This window comes from Suricata suricatta, chromosome 4 (genome assembly GCF_006229205.1).
Source record: "Suricata suricatta isolate VVHF042 chromosome 4, meerkat_22Aug2017_6uvM2_HiC, whole genome shotgun sequence".
NCBI lineage: Eukaryota > Metazoa > Chordata > Mammalia > Carnivora > Herpestidae > Suricata > Suricata suricatta.
In genome coordinates, this window is record NC_043703.1 from 4,402,395 (window position 1) to 4,422,040 (window position 19,646).

General features: G+C 48.5%; 1 protein-coding gene and 1 long non-coding RNA gene across 3 annotated transcripts in view; both read left to right on the forward strand.

The window, feature by feature from the left end:
• The window catches only part of LOC115289326, a 2,951-nt gene extending 895 nt beyond the window's left edge, over positions 1 to 2,056 (forward strand). The window contains exons 2-3 of one of the 2 annotated variants that reach the window (XR_003907561.1): positions 723 to 868; positions 1,803 to 2,056. This is a non-coding gene — a long non-coding RNA (uncharacterized LOC115289326). The remainder of the gene's footprint in view (positions 1 to 722; positions 869 to 1,802) is intronic. The other variant, XR_003907564.1, reaches the window with a different exon arrangement.
• Positions 1 to 19,646, forward strand: part of FAM155A (family with sequence similarity 155 member A) — a 619,559-nt gene that overhangs the window by 148,022 nt on the left and 451,891 nt on the right. The window lies entirely within an intron of this gene.

Consider the following 19,646-nt stretch of genomic DNA (forward strand, 5'->3'; position numbering starts at 1 on the left):
ATTTCATTCTTTCTCATTGCCATGTAGTACTCCATTGTGTATACACACCACATCTTCTTGATCCACTCACGCCGGTCAGAGTGGCTAAAATGAACAAATCAAGAGACCATAGATGCTGGCGAGGGTGTGGAGAGACGGGCACCCTCCTACACTGTTGGTGGGAATGTAAACTGGTGCAGCCGCTCTGGAAAACAGTGTGGAGGTTCCTCAAAACACTATCCATAGAACTCCCTTATGACCCAGCAATAGCACTGCTAGGGATTTACCCAAGGGATACAGAAGTGCTGATGCACAGGGGCACATGTACCCCAATGTTCATAGCAGCAATGTCAACAATAGCCAAAACATGGAAAAAGTTTAAATGTCCATCACCTGATGAGTGGACAACTCATTGTTTATTAAGGAGATGAAATTACCACACACAATGAGAACATATAAGACATATTATAATTAAAAAAAAAGACATATTATAATTCAACCCCCCACCTCATTTTGTGACCTAATATTTAAAATCAAAATGCATGGTTTCTTGGTGATATTCTGGGAAGAGGCACAGTCTTTAAAGAATGCTAAACTGAACCTAATTGGTACTTTGTTGTAATAGAGGAGCCAAATACATGAAATCATGGTTAACCTCAGGGAATTACTCGTTAGCCTCAGGAATTACTGAGACCAAATGAGCAAGGGTTACAGATTGAAACACAGTAATATTCGTTCCTTAGTTATCCACACATGGAAGTCCCACGACCGAGGAATCTGAAATATCAACGATCAGTTGCTCCCAGCAGAGACAGCAGTAGTGAATGAATCATGGACGTACAGGGAAGAGCAGGTGTTTTGGATCACCTTCCTCTGTAGACGGACTTTTGTAAGTTCTCAAACTTTAAAGAAAAAAAATTATTAAATGATTATAGTTACCGTGACCGAATTCATAGTTACTTGAAGTCGCATATATTTTATATTCTGAGACCATAAAATTGGTTCGATGCTTTTCTTTATTAAATTGTTAAAACCGTTGTTAAGAGGAGGGAGGTTTGAGTAATCACAGGAAAGACTGCAGGGGGCAGGGGAACGGGAACAGTAGGACTTCCCGGGCGGGGTGGTCGTGGGGACTAACAGGGTGAGTGTATCTTATAGACGTTCAAACCTCACCCGGTTGTAAGACGTACTTATGATCCATAGTATAAATCCTTGTGACCCTCGGGGAACACCCATACCTCTCGTTTATTTGCCCCTCGCTCTGAGTAAAGCAGCCACAGTCTCAAAGCTCCTCGTCGTTTTCTGGCTGCACCCCTGCCCCAGCCTCTCACGCAACCCGCCTGGAACTCTGCCTGGCCGCCATGCTGGCCCTGCTTTCATGATTGTGATCTTACAACAATCCCAGCCAACTTTGTAAACACATCCCCACCTGGATCCACTCCGGTGGTCCCGTCATGGCTACAATAAGCCCTCGCGTGCAAGGGCCCTCCCACCCCATCTCCTACTCTACTCTGCCCACCCCGCTCCACACCCCTTCCCAGTGGCCCTCCTGCTGTCTCCCCTACATACCAGGCTTACTCTTGCCCTGAAACCTCAGGACAGACCATTCTGGAATGTGTTACCCCAGACATTCCCAGGTCCTTACCTCAAACTCTTAGATCAAACACCACTCCTTCAAAGAGGCCACCCTTCACCCCCCGCCACACCATGTCCAGCCTTGCCACCTCTGTCCTGCCACATTCCTGTGCATCCGCCTCTGTGTTCTTCCCAGAGCCACTGGTTGTGATGTCCATGGCTCATGTGTTTGTTATCTGCTCCCTCAGCTAGAATGGAAGTTGGTGAGAGAGGAACCCTTTCTGGAGGTCACCCCTGAGAACCAACAGCTCAGAACAGAGGTGACGGAGGCTGGGAGCTCCAGTGCGACTGGTTCCATGAGTCAACAGGACGCTGGCATCACTTCGGTCTCTGCTTTGAATCCGTGCCTCATCCCTTTCCCCTGTGTGCGGCTGTCTTGTCTCTGCTTTGAATGTGGCCTGTGGAGAGAAATCCACCAACCTGCTAAAGATTTAGAGGGATGTTGCTGAAATAAAATTTAGCTTCAGTTAATATTAAGTTTTCCCCTTAAAAAATAATATATGTTCTGTGTCATAGCAGAATAGAGACGTGGGTAGAGTAACGTATATGATCTTTCATTAATCCCCACTCACGCTATGGATGTGCCTTTGGAAAACAATACAGTGTCACGTCTTTCCCTTCTTTCTAAACTCTGTATCTGCATACAGCCATCGAGAATCCAAGCTAATAGACAAAGTTATTCATTTTTTAAGAAATTAGACTTTTTTTTTTCAAGCTGCTGTCATTCTGTGCTTGAATTCTAGCACTTGTTTTTCTAGGTAATCAATTTTGATACATTTAAAGAATACTTGAATATTCAGGGTCCTTATCATGCTCTTTCCCTACCTTTAATAATATGGAGGGAAGAGAAATGATAAAATGAGAGTATGTGTCTCTCAGGAGGATTTTTTACTTTTTATTTGTGTTTATTTTTTTGCCAGGAAGGAAGATGCAGTGTGCACAGGAGAACCTAGGGGAGAGGGCACCCAGTACCCCCAGATTCCCATGAGCCCAGGTAGCAAAGGCCTGCTTGGCAACGGGAAGGAAAGAGCTCAGTGAGGAGGCACAGGAATCAATGGGCCTTCACTGACCTTCAGGCTGAAGGTCCACTATGCTAGCTAGTCGGGAGGAGTCAGAGACATCATTTTATTTATAGACTTTGCACCAGATTGAAGATGTCAGCCCACATCTGTGCTTGTCACACGTGCGAGTATCCTGAAATCTCTCATGCTCGGTAGCCTAGAGAATCCAGAAGAGACAACTGAGCTGAAATCGCACATGTTTTCATGATTTGCCAACTGAGATGCTGAGAGATCTGAGATGCTGTGCACAGTGTTCTGTCTCAGGAACCTGTGTCCCAGAGTAAGAGCTGGGGTGGAAAGAAGGCCCGGCAGAGAGACGTCAGCTTCCCTGGCCCCACCCATCTCTGGAGTCCCACCACCTGCTTTCTCTTCCCTAAGTCCTCTCTGCTACCCCCCGGGACCTCTCCCCACTGTGACAAATACCACGCATCTAGAATTGTTGAGGACTAGAATGTTAGCGTTATGTCCTGTCTTCAAGGATTGGGTCAAAATGTTGGCATGAGGGTCTCCCACCTTCAGGTTCCTGAGGCACTCCGACATGGGCAGTCATCAGCAGACTGAGGATCATGTAGACAGGCCGTGCCTTCCCCTGGGCACCTCACAGGAAATGGCCTGAGGCATGGTTCTGAGACTCAGACTCATAGCAAGTTCAAGGAAAAGAAAAACGGTTCAAGGTGTCCCCCACTGTGTAAGTAAGGTTGTGGGTGGGGAATTACTGTTTCTGACAATAAATGCATTGGGATTGGGAGGTGGTTCTAACACAGAGAGAGAGAGAGAGAGAGAGAGAGAGAGAGAGAGAGCTGTGAGGCAATTGAGAGCCTCAGAGACCTGGTGACTCTCTTGTGTCTGAGCCCTAGAAAGTTGAGGGGGTGTTGCTCAGGGCGCAGGTGCTCTGGGCAGCCCAGATGGAGAACAGATGGCTGAGAGTGGCCCCAGAACTAGCCTTGGCCAGTCTTTGGAGCAAGGACCCATAAGTGCCTTTCATGCGCACGATGTGGGCTACAGAGGCCAGGGCTTGTGTTGGGTAGATGTGGGCCCATCATTCAGGAGTCCGGGAGACCCCTGTAGGAAGCCTTTGTCCAGGATCCCAGAGACTGAGGGAGACCACAAGTGAGCACCAGCATAGAAATGCACCTGCACAAGATAACAGGTCCAGGCACAGAGAGAGGTCCTGGCAGGAAACCTCTGCCCGAGGCCTTACCAGTTTCCCCAGGAAAGAGCGTCAGCCGTGGTCCTGTGGACTCTCTCTGGGAACCCGGCACACACACCCCAGTTCTTCAGCCCCTCGGCAGGCAGTGTGGGAAATGGGAAGACTCAGCACCAGGTTAATTGTGGAGTTTGGACTTGCACATGTAACGGACAGATTCTAACTACAGAATTGAGATTATTTTGCAACAGGAAATGACCTTGGCTCTGTCTCTGGACTATGTGGAAGCATAAATGGCACAGAGACTGTGCTGGAGGTTTTCAACAGAGGCAAGGACAGGTGTCTTCAGCAAGGAGGTTCTAAAAGGTTGGTGGACAGTCAAGACGAAATCATGCATTCTTCATCATGGTTGTGTTTACCTTACTTTTCACACATTGTGTCAGTTACAAACAATCGAATACCAAAAAGGAGTATCTGTTACTAAAAGTAATCCTAAATATATATTTTTTTTAAGTTTCTGTTTTCAGAGACATAGACAGAGACAGAGAGCACACAAGCAAGGAGGGGCAGGGAGAGAGGGAGAGAGAATCCCAAGCAGGCTCTGCATTGTGAGTGTGGCGCTCTCACAAACCATGAGATTATGACCTGAGCCAAGATCAAGAGTCAGACGTTCTACTGACTGAGCCACCCAGCTGCCCCTTTAATTTCATTTTGGACTAATGAAAAAATAAATTAGACTTTTGACATAGCCCGAAGCCATCTGTGCACCAGTGGTGTTTTGAAGTCTCAGACTATTTTATCCAAAAGCGCTGATGCGGCTTCTTTGGTGGGACCTGCGCTGAGTAGAGGTGCAGAATGGACAAGCCGACCGGGTGTGGCCCTTGCAGTTTACCGTCCAGCTGAGTGGTGGATACGAGATGGATGAACACATCTTTACGGAAATGATTACATGTTTGAAGTGTTGAGAGAAGTCATGGGGAGCCCCTAGAAAGCAGGGGCACCAAGCCTGGTTTGGGCTGGGAGACTGGGGGTCTCCGTGGGGCGGCAGTGTTGGCGCTGAGCACCCGGGGGCATAGGTGTAGGACAGCGTGTTGGAGAAGGTTCGACACGCCTCAGACCGTGTGAAGGAGCAGTATGTGGCAGCGGTGCTGGCACTGGAAGGGAAGATGGGAGTGAGGAAGGGCTGAGGGCGGGGCCGGGACCCCCAGGCCGGAGGCAGGTGGGTGAGCCCGTCCTGATGTTGACGTGGAATCACATCTGCTGTTGTTTGGTGGCTCCTTCCTCCTCCTTCCCCTTCTCTTCCTCCTCCTCTTCCCTCTCCCCCTGTGCCTCCCTCCCCCTCCTCATCTTCTTCCGCCCTCCTCTTCCTCCTCCACTTCTTCCTCCTTTTCCTCCTCCTTTTTACGTTTATTCATTTAAGTGATCTCTACACTCAACGTGGGGCTTGAACTCAAGCCCCAAGATCAACAGTCACACGCTCCACCGACTGAGTCAGCGAGGTGCCCTGCTGTTTTTTGGCTTCTTATAACACGTTCTTTGTCTCCCCGCCCCGCCCCCCCCGCTTTTATCTTCAGAACAGAGAATAATATATTGTCTCTATCACTAAGTTGTTAAGGGTTTAGCAGAATAAATGCCCCCTAGAGGGGCTTGCGCGAGGCTGGGACACGACAGAGCTCATTCGCTGTCGATTGAATCGGGGTCTGTATGGAGTTTCCCAGAGTTTGGGATGGACATTACACAGCTCATGACATATCCTGAAAGGGTCTCTCTCGGTGTGTCAGGTGCACTGTGTGGCCGCGTCTGTCAGGGAGACGGCCAGGGGTCCTCCAGGTGCCCTGTGGTTTCAGCTCCAGCAGCGTCCGGGTGCAGGTCGTGCAGGACACACAGCCACAGAAGCAGATCGGGGCTGGAGGGGAGGGAGTCAGTGAGGCCGCTGTGTCAACCCACTGCTCTCCTTCGCTGCTCCCTGGGCTCCGCCTTATAAATAGGTGATGCTTCTGGGACAGGCAGCATCTAGACTGATGACGGGGGGGAGGTGCGGGGGTGGAGCACAGAGGGGGCTCTGTAGCCCTTGGGGCTCCCTGGAGAGGGTGGCCTCCATTGGCACCACCGGGGCCGGGATAGTGCCACATTAAGTGTCACAAGGGGGAGCAGCCCGTGGACAGTCTGTTCCTGCGCCTCCTCTGGCCACGCTCCCCTCGCTCCCCTCAGGGGGCCGCCCGATCTGTCCCTCGTGTCCACAGGGTCCTACGTGATAATCAGGCTCAGAGATGGCCAGCACATTGAGACACTGTAACAGTGATGTTTTCCCCCAGACTTCTCTCCTTGGATCCGTGGGTCCCCGCCTGTACCCCAGGACCTTTTAGGGAGTGAAGGGTCAGCTCCAGCGGCCCATCCCCCAAACCCAAGCCCAGCCCAATCAGTCTCTGTTTCACTCCAGTCACGTGAATTGGAGATTGCCCACACATCTCACTTGGAGAAGGCTCAGGCCAGTCTCACAGGTCCATGCATATACTCATACACGAATAAATAGAATGGAGGAGTGAATGGACAAATGAATAAACAAATGCACGAATGAACAAATAAATAAATAAACAAATAAACAAACAAATAAATAATAAGCTTTAGGATCCCCGACTTAGCCAATTTCTTTATTTTACTGGAAGGAAAAAAGACACATTTCCTGCATAAGAGACGCTGATCTCTTGAACATGGCGTGTGTATCCTGTTGTTTTGCTAAGCCACGTAGGGCCAAGAGCTGATACTGAGGAAAAGGTCATTCAAGGTGATAGTTTTTTTGATAGTGACTGTATAAAAACTCAATTCTTTATTATTATTATTTTTAATATTTATTTTTGAGAGAGAGAGTGAGAGAGAGAGGGAATGAGCTGGGGAGGGCCAGAGAGGGAGACACAGACACTGAAGCAGGCTCCAGTCTCTGAGCTGTCAGCATGGAGCCCGACTCAGAGCTTGAACCCACGAGCAGTGAGATCACGACCTGAACAGAAGTTGGATGCTCAACCAACTGAGCCCCCCAGGCGCCCCTAAAAACTCAATTCTTTAAACACTTACACATCTGTAGCTAAGTTATTTGAAATATGTACTTCCAAAAAACCCACGATAGCCTGAAACATTGACCAGCACTATAAACGTGCATGCATGTGCACACGCACACACACACGCATGGGGCTGGTGTCAGAGCAGGCCCCCGGACGGCCCTCCAGAAGCCTGGGACTCGCTGTCCTGGGCACCCCACTGCCTAGGAAGCTCGTCACCATGGTCACTATAGGCTTTTGTGCGGAGAGAAGTCTCACTCTGTGAAGTCCGTCGGCGAGTTAGAGCAGGAGGCCCCCCAGCCCCCGCTGCTCTCCCCCTGATGCTGAGCCCAGATGGGGGGAAGCGGAGGCCTCAGAGCTCCTGGGAGCACCTGTCCCCTAGGCTGGGCCCCCTGGTGTCACCATCCCCTCCTGCCAGGCTAGGGGGGGCTCCACGGGGGAGGAGTGAACAATGAGTCCCTGCTTCTCAGAAAGGGGACTGGGCAGAGTCGCTGGACCCCAGTCCACCCCCGTGCAGAGCACAAGGCTTGGCTGGAAACAGGTGGGCTTCTTCAACTCCAGGGCACCACGAACTTCACCAGCCGTGAGCTGGGCGAAGGGCTGTCTTCTCCACACAGAGGTGGGGCGTTCAGTGCTATAGAAACTCACGGGGCCGGTGACAGAGACTGGTGAAGGCAGGACAGCTGAGGACATTGTGCGTGGTGAGGGGCTCTGGTGCAGGCAGGGAGGCAGGCCCTGGGGCTGGGCTCTCAGGACACTCTGCCCCCCTGGAGGGCTGCTGGGCTCCCAGGGGCGGCCGTTCATGAGAGACCAGGATTCCAACGGGCCCCCAGCCCAGGTTCTGCTGTTGACAGCCTTTCCTTCCGCGAATATTTATTGAGCAATTACTGTATGCTGAGCACTCGGTCTACCTACGGGGTGACTGAGAGAGAAGAGGACGGCTTGTGTCCTAGCCTAGCACCATTTGTAGCTAAAGCGGGTTACGGTCACTAAATAAAACAGTCTGACACAGGCGTCTTTTTTTTACTATCAATTTATTTATGTGAAAAGATGGACAAGCTTGTGAAAAATGAAATATTAAATTCTTGATCTTAAAATATCATTTTGAAATTAAAAAAAAATTCTAGGAAGCTGGATGATCCCAAAATCCATCAAGCATGCAGGCTAAGAGATGAAAGTCGGGTAAATCGTCATCTGAGCTGCCTTAAGCTCCTCCCAGAAAAGAGAACGAAACTCCAGTTCTTTGCCAAGTGCTTTCTGGCCCACCTGGCGAGGTCTGCCAGATGTGTGTTCACGTTCAGGGAGGTTGGCCACCTGCTCCGGGTCAGCCAGCAGCACGTGGCATGGCGCACGACCAGCGGACTGGGGCACAGTTGTCTCGGGGGCTGTGGAAACACTTGGATGAAGTGAATGGGTCATTCTAGAGTGTTTTGTGCAGGGGAAACCCGGAGACTCGCCGCCCGCATGCCCTTGCTGTCCCCGCACCTGCTCCCTGCCCCGCAGCCACGTGCTGGAGTGCAGCCAATCCCCGCGTGAAGAGTGTCCTCGAGTGTGTCGGGTCCCTCGGGGGAAGAGCAAGCTGTTTTAAGTGCAAGCTGAGTGTGTAAACCCTACGGTTCTGTGGGTGTTTCAAAGAAGGTCACCGGCTGCAAAAATAGTCCAGCCGGGATTTTTCATTTTCACGCACACACACACACACACACACACACACACACACACACACAATGGACACTGCGGCTTCTGTAATTGTTCGTGGCCTTGTTAGTAAATTCGAAAGTTCATGATTTCACTCAGAAAATAGTCCGGCCATTGCTGTGGGGGGACATTTTTCACAATTTCCTGTGGCAGAAATACACATAAAAGTTTACAAAATAAGAAGAGGTCACTCTAAACCCACACACATGAAGTGTTCTAGAAAATTCAGTTCAAACATCAGTAAGACGTCTGAACCTAAGGTCTCTATTATTTTGATTGTTCTCATTATCTTAGCTTTCACATTTGATCCTTTACCATATAATCACAGACTTGTGTTGACTAGGGAATAACGTGATTAAACACCATTTTAAGCAATATTTTGATCATATTTAGTGTTGTTTTATATTTTTCCCTTTACAGTTTATTGTGACATCTTTACATGTTCTTGTAAGAAATCATTTTAATGTCTCTGTAATAGTCTGTTATTTTACCGTGAAGTATTTTACTGTTCCCCTTTTATTGAACATCCAGTTTAGTCTTGGGTTTCAAATATTATAAATAACACTGTTGTTAACATAATTGATTATGCAATTTTGACTCAAGTCTGATTTTTCTTTTTTTTTATTTTTTTTGTTTTTTATTTATTTTTCATAGACAGAGAGAGACAGCGTGAACAGGGAAGAGTCAGAGAGGGAGACACAGAATCTGAAGACAGGCTCCAGGCTCTGAGCTAGCTGTCAGCACAGAGCCCGACGTGGGGCTCAAACCCACGAACTGTGAGATCATGACCTGAGCCGAGGTCAGACTCTTACTGACTGAGCCACCCAGGCGCCCCTCAAGTCTGATTTTTCCTACAACACAGTTTTAGGAAGGGAGTTATAAAATAGAATGCTTAGCCTTTTAAAGAGTCTAGATAAATAATGATGTATTTTCCTTTATTAGGTTTATACCCATTCATACATCTCTGACATCAGAAGTCCAATGTATGCCGTCTAGACATATGTCCAACTTAGAGTAGTGTCTCACCATCTGTAGGGTGTTTGAACAGGTAGATAGTTCATGTTCTACTGGAATTGTTTAATCATTTTGATATTTTATTATTTTCCTCTTTTTGCTCCATTAATTGACATGATTAAATTTTTTTAAATGTTTATTTTTGAGAGAGAGTGACAGAGTGTGAGCAGGGGAGAGGCAGAAAGAGGGAGACACAGGATATGAAGCAGGCTCCAGGCTCCAAGCTGTCAGCACAGAGCCCGACGCAGGGCTCAAACTCACGAGCCATGAGATCATGACCTGAGCCAAAGTTGGACACTTAACTGACTGAGTCACCCAGGCGCCCCAACTTACATGATTTTAAGTGAAGTCATTTGGGGGTGCCTAGGTGGCTCAGACAGTTATGCATCTGACTCTTGATTTTGGCTCAAGTCATGATCCTGTGGTTCATGAGATCGAGCCCCAAGTTGAGCTCTGTGCTTACAGAATAGAGCTTGCTTGGAACTCTCTCTCTCTCTCTCTCTCTCTCTGCCTTTCCCCCACTTGTGCTTTCTCTCTTTGTGTCTCTCTCTTTTACTCTCTCTCAAAATAAATAAAGATTTTTTTAAAAGTTGTCATATTATAGTCTTAAAACCAAAATAAACACAAGCATGATTCTGTTTTTAAAAAATTGAGTGTATGCATGTGTGCACTTGAGCGTGAGGTATACACATATAGATGTGTATACACGCACATATTTGACACACGTATTATAACTGCATATACATTTGTATATAGATTTTTACCATCTATGTTTGGAATATGCAGAGAGTCCAAATATAAATCTTCTTTCCTTTAATCCTTCCTCTCAACTGTAGCTAGAGGAATATTTCCAAAAGATAAAGATCCTATAAATCTACTCATTTAATAATGTCTTGTTGACATGACAGAGGACGGGTAGCCCTCTGGAAGAGCCTCAGCCCATCTGGCCAGCCTCGAATCATTTCAGATTTTCCAGATAAGTCACATATTTTTGTATTCTCCACTGTGCCCAAACTATGCAGGCCCTGGGTTTTCCATTCCACTCTTCTGCACTTGAATATGGGAGGCTCTTTCAAGGGCGAATCTTCCAGCAAGAATGCCCAGAATGCTGGCCACCCACTTCCTCTTGAGGCACAGCATCCTACTCCGTTTCTGTGACCCTGCTGGTTGAAAAAGTGATGTTCTTAATGCACGTTCACCATCAAGGCCGTGAGGTCCAGCATGGCCATTGGATCTTCACGTGAATTCACGTGATTGCAGGCTTCCAAGGAAGGGAAGGGACAAACAGCAGCCCCCATCTGATCAGGCCTGGGGGTTCCTCCGGGACGTGAGTGACAGTCATGAAGCGACTCTGGGGAAGAAGAATAGCAGGGTGGGACCACTCCACCCTTCACAGGCTCTGAGATTCCACCCGAGGCTGACAGTTTCTAATTAGACCTTCCAGAAATCTGATAGTGGGCGGTTCTTCATTCTTGGGAGGGAAGTCCTGACATTCTCTGGTACCAGAGCCCCTGCAGTTAGCAGCAAGAGGAGGGTGGAGGGAGTGAATCCATTTTTAAATCCCCGTATATGACTGACGGCCTTGACCTCGGCTGGATTTGCACCCGGACAGTGACTTGGGTATTGTCTCCTTGGAATATCAGCACGGCTCTCTGTAAGGCTGAGGGCCGGCCTGCGCTCCTGCACAGATTGAGGGCAGCGTGGCCAACAGCTGAAATTAGGCAGGTCCCTTGTCCTGCCCACATGGCCTGACGTATTCACCAGATTATAGCGTTTTGCTAATAAATGTGTAGCAGAAACTTCCGGGATATATTCATCACAATTAGCTAACTCTTGACAGTCAAAGACAAGGGCTGTGTATTCTAATTATATGTGATCGGGTGCGTGAGGGGCTGGCAGAGGTTTTCCACCTGATTTCGCATGTCCCTGCACAGGAGGGGCCCTGACCTTGCCAGTGGGACCAGGAAGGGACCGGGGGGAGGGGCACCTGGGTTGCATTCAGTGAGGTGGTCCCAAAGACAGGCAGTGCAGGAGCCCAGCCCAGGGCTGGTGCTGTCCTTGCTCCCTAGTATCCCCCGAGTGACCTTGGGAAACCATTGCAAACCTCATTTTCTTTACAACAAGGGAATAGAACCGACCTCTCTGTGTCAGTGAGGAAGTGGCAGCATGGCTGCATTTGCCACTGAAACGAGGGATCGGAGGGATCAGGGGCTGTGTGCCCTGTTGTTCTGCTGATCGATAGGAGCCTTTCCGTGGGGGCAGGAAGATGCTCAGGCACATGGGGGCAGGGGTGGGGAGAAGGCAGGAAGTGCAGGCGTCTCTACCTCCTGGGGCTGGAGCAAGAGCAGCCAGGTGGGGCCCTGCCCGGCAGGATGGAGGTCAGCGGGGAGGTGAGAGGTGGGCAGTCCAGGCCCAGGGGTGTGTGATTCAGGCATGACCAGTGGTCATACTGTACTGTGCAAGCGGATGTGATGATCCGGGGACCATGGTGAGGAGGGGGTAGTGGTGGTGGGAGTGAAAGAGCCACACAAAGTGGAAACAGAAGCTGGGTTCCTGTGGAAATGCACGTATTTAACAGGCTAGTGATGGAGAGGCGTCTGGGGGGCTCTGTCAGGTGAGCACTGATGCTTGATTTTGGCTCAGGTCATGATCTCAAGGTTCATGGCACTGAGCTCAGCATCAGGCTCCCTGCTGAGGGTGGAGCCTGCTTGGGATTCTCTTTCTCCCTCTCTCTCTGCTCCTCCCTTGCTGGCTCTCTCTCTCTCAAAGTAAAAAAATAAGTTAAAAAAAAAAAAGGCTAATGATGGAAACTAAGTAGCAGCAGCCAGCAAGATGAAACCACGGACAAAGGGCAGTAAAAGCAGTTCTTTTGTGACCCAAGGTGCTCAGCATGTCTAATGCCCACATGATACCAAATAAATGCTTTAAGGAGGAGAAAATGCTAATTAAGAAATGTTTGTGTTGTTCAGACAGCGCCAAACAAGAGATCAGCTAAACCTTAGTGCCCAAATCACACCAATCCATGTGCTTTGTTTTTGTTTTTTCAACTCAACTTCCAGAGTCAGCAAAGCGCCTTTGCCTGGTACACGTGCTTTCACTTGTAACCACATCCTGATGGGAAATCGGGCCTCATGCTGCTTCACCTTCTACACCACAGGGGTCTTGGCTGAGAAGGCTTGACCCCGAAACCAAGGTGGACCAGATGACCCCCCGTTTGCTGTGTCCTGAGGGACTGTGTTTTCACTAACGAGAGAGTTCTGGTATTGGTCACTGAGCCGACCAGAATCCTAAAAGGCAGACTTGTGGCGGTAGAAACACACCCAGCGAGAGGCCTGGGCCCGGGAGCTGTGCTCCGCTCCGCGCCCCCGAGTTTGCGTCCACGCAGGGAGCCCGCAGGGCGTCTGGCCTTCCTCCGGGCAGCTGGCAGTGTCATTTTCCAGGTCGCTGGCCTTGCTTGCTGTCAGGGATGTGGTTTTCCGGTGGTCTCCGTGTTACGTAACTGGGGAGGACTCGGGGCTTGCACCTGTGCGAGATGGCTGGGCGGCCGCGTGGCCTCTCGGCCTGTACCTGAACCATCTGTCCAAGACAGAAAACCTTTTCCTGGGCTGCCTGGGGGCTCAGGCAGCTGAGTGTCCAGCTTCGGCTCAGGTCATGATCTCACTGTTCATGGGTTCGAGCCCCCATGTTGGGCTCTGTGCTGACAGCTCAGAGCCTGGAGCTGCTTCCGATTCTGTGTCTCCCTCTCTCTCTGCCCCTCCCGTGTGTGCTTGCCCTCTCTCTCTCAAAAATAAATAACCATTAAAAAAAAAAAAAGAAAGCCTTATCCGTAAACGTCTTACACCCTGGACAGATTACTCGGGTCAGGTCATAGGCCACAGAAGATTAGAGCTGAGGGAGAAGGGAGGTAAGGATTCTGTGTACACACTCGTAATGGGATTTAGAAAATCGTTGGAACGCTCTTTCAGTTTTTCCCCCAAGTATTATTTTAACTTTGAAAAGCCTTCTTGGCTTGGGCAGAATGCTGCGGTTAACACTTACTTTAGGACCTCGGTGTGATTAATGATGCATTTCCGGATTTTTCTGGAGCTTCCTGAGGAAGAAACAATGCACTAAGATGAAGACACTTAGCATTTTTAGCAGATACATAAAGATGTCCACCTCCTAACTGCGGACAAGCTGTTAGAACAAGTCTAATCTGGGGGGTTCCGTCGGTTAAGCGTCCGACTTTGTCTCAGCTCATGATCTCCCTGTTTGTGGTTCGAGCCCCGCATCAGGCTCTGTGCTGACAGCTCGGAGCCTCGAGCTTTGGTTCTGTGTCTCCCTCTCTCTCTCTGTCCCTCTGCTTGTGCTCTGTCTTTCTCTCAAAAATAAATAATAAACATTAAAAAAAGAAGAAAAGAACAACCCTAATCGTATGTATTCATCAGACATCTATTGGGTGATGGCACTTCCTGGGAGCAGGTGTTGTGGGGACAGCGGGGAGGTAGGAGCCCGTACCCCAGCGGGGGGGGGGGAGCCCACACTGGTCTGGTAACGTGCCGCCCTTCTCCTGGAAGGGAAAGTTTAAGATGACAGGTGATATTTGTGTTGGACCGTGAAAAGCAGTGTAGACATGGGTGTCCATCCCACTGCCCTAGCCCCTGGCCGCCCCCTTGCCCCACTGGCCTCCTTTGGGCTGCCTGGCCTCCGCCTCCCACCTCCTGGCTCCTTCTCAGCTGGTAGAAAGTATCCTCTGTGCCGACCTGCATGCTTGCCCCAGAATCTTACTTCTCAGAAGCCCGGGGTGGGGGGGGCGGGGGCGGTAACAAGATAAAACCACTTTGACAGCATTTCCCCCCACTGCTCGGCCTGGGACTCTGGCCACACTGAACATCCTGTGGCCTCTGAACCGGGAAAGCCCTCCCCTCTCTACATTTTTGAACATCTTGTCTTATAGTCAGATGTTTATTTGGGGCACATGGGGGTATCCCTCCGGCCTCTGCCTCATTCACGTGTGTCTGCCTTGTCATCTTGAAGGGTCGTCAGCCTCTCCCTGTGTGGGTCCGAGCCCCTTGAGGGCAGACACAGGGCCCGTCATGTGGCACAATGTGTAGAATGGACCACACGAAGGGTATTTGAAAAAAAAAAAAAGAATGCATGAATAAATGTCAACAATTTAGTAGAAATAAAATGCGAAGAAGGGCATCCGGTTCAGAGGAAACGGCGTGGAAAGAGCTTCTAGTCAGGAAAGTGCAACATAAATAGTGAGCTGTGTGGGGCTGAGGTGGAAAGCGAGGCCGGGAAGTGTGCGGCCGATGAGGAGGTTGGCGCTCGTGTTGCCGAGAAGAGCATTTGCTTCAGTGCAGACTCGGCAACTCCGGGGTCAGACATGGGCGTGTGGCTGCCACGGGCATCCCTGGGCTGGGGGTGACAGGCCAGCTCGTGGGACACCAGCCTGGCCATGGGAACGTGCACAGGAAGAGAGTGGAGCAGCAGGGAGGTGTTACGAACAGGGATTGGACAGGGGCCAAAGAGCGGCCAGAGGTGTGAGCCGTGGGTCGGCGAGCTGGTGGACGGGGACCTTGGGGGAAGGTTTTCTGGGGAGAAGTTTCTGTTTGCCTGCCAGGCTCCCGAGTGAGCATGCGGAGGAGAGCGCACATGGACGGAGCTCCTGCTCTGGTATTACTGGCCTTGGCCTCAAAAAGGTAGCGGTTTCTGACGCAATGAGACAAAGAATCGTGCGGGAGAACCACAGCTGTAAGGAAGGCAACAATTTCCATCTCACTTAAGGATGACCTGAAATCTAAGTGTCCCTGCAGGTATCCACTCAGGCCTTCTGTTTCCTCTTCTACAAAATGGTAATATCGTTGGCCCTGACTGCAGTTGGGCGAGAACCCGTTTCCCTGCTGTGTGCGTGTGTGCACCTGTGGGTACGCGTCAGGGAATACTTTTAAGGATAAGGCTAGTTTTCCTGTCACCATGCCCGTTCTCTTTAGGTGCATTTCAGATTTTTTTTTTAACGGAAGTACAGGTGACACAATGTTGCGTTGGTTCAGGGCACAGCACTGTGTTTTGACAAGTCTTTCTGTTACGCCATGCTCACCACAACTGTAGCCAACACCGGTCATCCTTCGGTGCTGTGACAGGACCCTTGCCTGTCCCGTGCTGTACCTTTCATCCCCGTGCCTCACTCCACACCTGGGAGCCTGTCTCTCCCCCTCCCCTTCACCCATTTTGCCCATCTCCCCACCCCGTCCGACAAGGATCAGTTTGTTCTCCATATTTATGGGTCTATTTCTTTTTGTTTGTTTCTTTTGTTTTTGTAGATTCCACTAATAAGTAAAATCATGTGACGTTTGTCTTTCTCTGACTGACTCATTTCACTCAGCATCATACCCTCTAAGTCCATCCCACTGGTCACAAGTGGGAAGATCTCATTCTTTTTCGTGGTTGGATAATATTCCATTGCACTTATAAACCACCTCTTCTGCATCCATCCGGCTGTTCAGGGACCCTTAGGTTGGTTCTGTGTCTTGGCTGCAGTAAATATAGGCGTGCATGTATCTTTTTGAATCACTGGTTTCATTTTATGTAGTAAATTTTTGGAGGAACCTCCACCCTGTTTTCTACAGGGCTGCACCAGGTCGCATTCCTACCAACAGTGCACGAGTGTTCCTTTCCACATCCTCACCAACACCTGTCATCTTCCTGATCCTAGCCATCGTCCCTGGGGCGAGGTGACCTCTCCTGTGATTTGATTTGCATTTCCCTGATGACCAGTGACGTTGATCATTGTCTCGTGTACTGATTGGCCATCTGGATGTCTTCTTTTACAAATGTCTATTCAGGTCCTCTGCCCACTTTAATTGGATTATTATTATTATTTTTTTTGGTATTGAGTTGTAAAAGTTCTTTATACATTTTAGATATTAACCCTTTATTCGCTGTACATTTGCATATATCTCCTTCCTTTCAGTAGATTGCCATTTATTTCATTGAGGGCTTCCTTCACTGTGCAAAAGACTTTTATTTGGGTGTGGTCCTGATAGTTTATTTCTGCTTTTGTTTCCCTTGCCAGAGGCTATATGTAGAAAAATGTTTCTATGTTTGATGTCAAAGAGATTGTGGTCTGTGTTTTTTTTCCTAGCATTTCAGAATTTTATTTAAATTCACCTTGCTGATGCCTGTCGCAATCCATCCTTCAATATAATGGATTCTCCTCTATGCAGACCAGCTAATTATCTTCAGATGATCTTAGATTTACCAAACTATGAGGAATTTTAATGTGTGAGTCTAAACTGGAGGCGTAAACTTATCTCTGTGCACCAACATCTGGAGAAGTTCAAAGGATTAATTTCCTAAAAGAGGATTTCACAGCATCTATTTTGCATTTTCTGTGAATCATTAAAAATCATAGGGTGAGACCAAATAATTCCAAACATCGTTTAAGTCGGGTGAAGCTTTCATCACTGAGAATTTACTGCATCATTATCTGCACAATTTCCCGACCTAGAGGGGTTAGTGAAGCAAGCGGGAGGGTGGATGCGAAGCTAGGACTTCTGAACTGTGCTCTTGTTTGTTCTGACCTGCATTATCTCCCAAAGCACTTTCACTCTTCCTCACCAGCCTTTCTCCAAAAATAACAGAATAAAAGAATCCACCAGTTGCTTTCTTAGTGTTGGGTCGCTTGATTCCTCCACTGAGCTCATGAACACAAACAGGAAGCGCTGTTGAAATGAGGGAGACAGAGATGTGGCGATGAGGTTTGTCTCTGGAAGACGAGGTTGTGCAGGCAAACCTCCGTGAGGGGCTCCCGTAAGCGCTGCTCATAAACCTCTTGTAAATAACAGGTGTTCAGTTCAGGCGGCAGCTCTGTGTTCCTTCAGGGAATCCGATGCTCGCAGCGGGTCCCAGCCCCTCATGTAGGTGGGACAGAATGGGTTTGCTCCGTGAGTGCCCTGTGTCTGCATCACGTGTTGCTGTTTGTATTTATTTGGATCAGCGTTGGGACTCGGGTAAATATGTGCAGAGCGATTTTAAAGTGACATTCAGAGTTTGATGTTTAGTCATTGTCAAGTACTCTCTGTGATCGAACCTTTTCCCCACGACCTTCTCAGCAGTGACTATTACTGTTGGTTATGACTCAACAAAGTAGTACGCAAATGCAAATAAAAATGCCGAAATCACGCATAAGAGGACGTATCACTGGCATTTCCCATTTACACTGAGGACCTCCTGAAAACCAGTCAGCTCGCCCCCTGTCTCCTGGGTCTCTGGCCCGGGACAGTGCTAGCTAGCATGCGTGAAGGTCTCACAAAATGCCAACAGATAAATGAACATGTAACTACAAACAGAAGAAAAATACGAAGTTAGTGTCAATGACACATAATTCCATTTTCCAAAAAGTATCTATAGTGTATAAACATGAAAACCAAAGTATGAAAGTAAGGGTTTCAGAGCATGGGGTAGTGACTTCTGGTTTTGACGTTATTAGAGCTTTTTGGAAAAATCCATTATCTGGAAGTGAAGGCTCAGGAGATCATTCCAGTATTTAGTGCACTATTTATGGGCTGCCTGTCTTCCGAGAAGCTTGTGGTATCCTCCGGACCCAATCTCATTAACTTGCATACCATTCCTCTGAGGGAGATGATGAGCCTCAGCTAAATTATAAATGAAGAGCTGTTAGATTTATAACAGAGTATTTCATGCATGGAGTCTCAAAGGGCAGAGAGGCCTGGACTTGCCGTGAGCGCAGCTTAGACGTCACAGGGCAGACTTGTCCCTGAGGCCGGTGCACCTCGTTGTGCTGAGTCATCGGTTGGGACAGAGGACCCCTTGGCAGTGTTTACTCAGGACCCCGCCTCGGGAGTCTTGCAACTCTGCTCTACAAATGCAGACAAACCAACAAAGGTAGAGGGCGTCCACAGAACCATCTAGCTCCCAGTGGGGGCTGCTCTAGGGAGGCTGGGGCCCCACCCCACTGGCCCCAGCTTCCAGAAGCACCCCAGCCCCCAGCCCCACAGCAGCACTGACACTGAGATACAAGAGGAACATAGAGTCCGGGGGTTTCCCAGGTCGTAGAGAGGAGACGATGTAGTGATGGAGGTGGAGAGCCCAGTTCAGCAGAGGACCAGACGCTCGTTTCCTTTCTTTACATCCTGCCTAGCGTGCTGGTCGTTGGGGGAGATAAAATGAAATACCTGGTTGTATTTGGTGGACGGTTCAGTGGTATATGCTGTTCTGCCCACCGGGAGCTGGAGAAGGGGCGAGTTCAGAATAGGTTGGAAACTACTGGAACCACCAGTATAAGTTTTCAGTTACATATGCGATTCACCATTCGATATACAAAATAATCGTTGATGCACATTTCCACATGGCTGTGTATTTTTATAATTTAAACATGTTGATAAAATTGGACATATGATATAAAAACAAATGTATGATGTAAAGTGTACATCCTGCCATCACAAAAAAATAAGAAAAAGTTTTCCATTTTTCAAAAGTTCAAAGTCTCTTCCATGATTTTGTAGTGGTTGGCTGAGGTGTGAGGTGACTCTTTTGACATCAGATAATTATATCCCCACATTTTCCGTAAAGAAGTTATTTCTGACATTCCTAGAAATTACACAAAGTAATTCAGTTTCTGATGGATAAACACTTGGCTTTTTTCTAAAAGAAAGTTATAAGAAATGATTAAAAATTTGGCTTTGAAAACTAAAATTTGCTTGAAATTTTATATGTTGAACCAAGAATAAGAATCGTAATATTTCACTTTCCTTTTTACAGCTTCTTTACCTTCAGATAGGCTTTAAGAATCTTAGAAAATTCCTAGATTAAAGCTCTGCATGCTTAATATGGGAACTGAGGCCCAAATTGTTAAGTGGCATAAGTAACGAAATGGAAAACCAATCTCTCTTTTTCTCATTTTAAATAACCAATAACCCAGGGGCACGTGGGTCATCAGTTGGTTGAGTTTCCGAGTCTTGATTTCCTTCAGGTCATGATCCCAGGGTCATAGGATTGAGCCCCACGTCGGGCTCCATGCTGGACGTGAAGCCTGCTTAAGATTCTGTCTCTCCC